Raw genomic sequence first — 2,782 nt, forward strand, 5'->3', positions numbered from 1 at the left:
GGCCCAAACCTGAGAGATCAGAACACCTTCATCTGAACCAGTGATGGCGAACCTTTTGAGCTCGGCGTGTCAGCATTTTGAAAAACCCTAACTTAACTCTGGTGCTGTGTCACATATAGAAATTTTTTGATCTTTGCAACCATAGTAAAACAAAGACTTATATTTTTGATATTTATTTTATATATTTAAATGCCATTTAACAAAGAAAAATCAACCAAAAAAATGAGTTATGCCATTTAACAAAGAAAAAGCAACCAAAAAAATGAGTTCGCGTGTCACCTCTGACACGCGTGTCATAGGTTCGCCATCACTGATCTAAACAGACTGAAGTCCCGGCAGACTGTGCCCGCGTGAACAGGTGCCTGGTGACACACTGCTAAGAGTCCTCAGCCCGGGCCCCCGCCCCACGGAGGGGGGAGTGGCCAGGGGCTGGCACCTCGGACCCACCCGAGGTCACACAGAGAGGCGACAGGGCAGCAGGCAAACAGAACGCTCTTCAATCTTTGGCCCTTGACCCCGCGTTGTGTGTGGAGAACATTTGTTTTGTCCTGTGGAAAGTCCCCAAGTGCATGGGCTGACAGTCCATTCCAGCTGGCCCTCTCTGCTAAGTCTGGCCGTGTTTCCCATGCTTCCGTTCCCGTGATCCATCCCTTGGCCTTGCAGGTCAGAAAGTGACCCCCTGGGCCTCCTCGAGATGGGACCGTCCCCCCTGCCGCTCGGATCTGGGGCCGCTCCTTCCTGGGGCCCAGGCAGCCAGAGGCTATTGTTAACCCTCGAGTCCCTCCCACCTCTGCTGGCCTTCCTGTCCTGCCGTGAGCCTCCCTTGGGGGCCCACTTAAACTGAAGACAATTGCTTCAGATAGATTTAGCCTCCTCCCCAGGTGGCTAAAATTATCAGAAAGTGAACGGTGGTGTCGCTGACCTCAGCCCTCCCCGGTCTTCTCCTGTCCTGGTCCATTTGAGTGGCCTTCTGGGAGCCTGTGACAGCCCCCCCGCCCAGGCCCACATGCCAGCCCAAGAGGAGGCAGGTCTGCTGCTTCCCTCCCTTCCTTCCCCTCCCGACGGCTGGCCCACAGCCCTCTCCACGCTTGCTTCCCGCTCGCTTGTGGAAGTTGCTCAGTTACTTTTGCTCTTGCTGTTGGCCAGCTCCCAGCTCCTGTACTATTCCACTGCATCCAGAATGCTCTCAGGAAGAAATGATATAGATTATTTTTAACCCCCAGAGAGATGCGCTCAGGGGTAGGTCCCCAAAAGGAAATAGTGGGGGAGAGCGTTGGTTGCGGGCCTGCAAGTGGCCCTGCATCTGTTCGCCCTCTAGCAGAGCCTCTCGCCCAGACACCAAAAGGAGAGTGAGCATGTCTTGCAGGGCACAAAAGCCTCACCCGCATCATTCCTGAGGCTTCTCAAGGCTCCGTGAGGCCCAGATGGCAAAAGGGGTGAACCAAGGCCCAGGCCAGGAGGTGACTGGCTCCACGTACATGAACCCAGGACTAACTCCGAGGCGTCTGACCTCCAGCTGCAGGGTTCATGTGTCAGCTGGGATGGGAACAGGCGGGGCACACAGTCCCTTCACAGGGACCCAGAGACCCTCCCCAGAGAGCTGTGGCCCTGCCTTTCCCTTCTCTCCTCCAAAATGACCAACCCCTGCAGGTGCTCTCCCTCTCCACTGAGTAGAGAAATGTCACAGAGGGGGTGTCAGGCGGGCTGGGATGGACTCTGTTGTCCTGGACTAAGAATACCACAGGCTCTGTGTCCCTCTGAAAGTGCCCCAGTTAGGACCATCCAATTGTTCGTCACCTCACTAAGGCTGAAGGCCCAGCATGTGGGCAGCTGGTGGGTGACCTGATTCAGGACACATCTAGTTCATGATTAGTGAGGGGAACAGAGAACAAGGTGTCCCCTGGAGGGGGGCTTGGGGGAGGGAGGCTGGTTGCACCTGCGGGGAGATTCTCAGCCTCAGGAGGAGGCCCTGGCCATGTCTGGAGGCGCTGGGCGGGATAAAAGCACCGGGCGAAAAAGCAGACGCTGACCTCCCTGAGCTGGGCCCGCACCGGGAGACAGATGCACCTGGGCGACGACCGTGCCCCCCTCCAGGGGGCACTCACATCCTGGTCTCAGTGCCGGTGCCCCCCAGGGAAAGCAGGATTTGTGAGCTGAGCTATAGATGGCCCCAGAGGCAGGAGCCGGAAGGGAGAACAGAAGCTGCCAGCACAGGAGCAGCGTGAGCCCTCCAGGAGAGCACTCGTCTGGGGAGGAGCTCCCTCAGATTCCTTCAGCCCCGCTCCCATCAACAAGCACTGATTGAGCACCTACTGTGTGCTGAGCCAGGGCAGTTACTGAGGGGGAGCAGGCACTGCCTTTGAGCAGCTCCTGGGCCAGGAGGGACGTGGGCAGGCTGTCCCCTGCCTGTCCCGCTGGAGCAGAGGAGGAGCCCCAGGGAAGATGTGTTGGATCAACTTGTTCTGGCTTCACAGACAGAGATCATGACGGAGGGCGGGACGGGAAGCAGAGCTCGGTGAGGATGCACAGGCAGTCATCTGGGCCACAGAGCCAGGCCTCGGGAGCTGGGTCAGCATCCGGGATCCCCAGGGACCAGGAATCTGGCAGCAGCCTGAGGCCAGTTCATAGGGTCTTGAATCCCAGGCTGAAGCGTTTGAACTTGATTCCCAGGCAATCGGGAGTCAAGAGATGTTTCTCAGTGACTCAGGCTCCTTAATAGCCTGGGAGCACTGGTTCCTGCCAATGTCCCGTCCGCCCCCCCCCCCCCCCCCCCCCCCCCCCC

Source organism: Myotis brandtii, unplaced genomic scaffold (assembly GCF_000412655.1).
Source record: "Myotis brandtii unplaced genomic scaffold, ASM41265v1 scaffold454, whole genome shotgun sequence".
Lineage (NCBI taxonomy): Eukaryota > Metazoa > Chordata > Mammalia > Chiroptera > Vespertilionidae > Myotis > Myotis brandtii.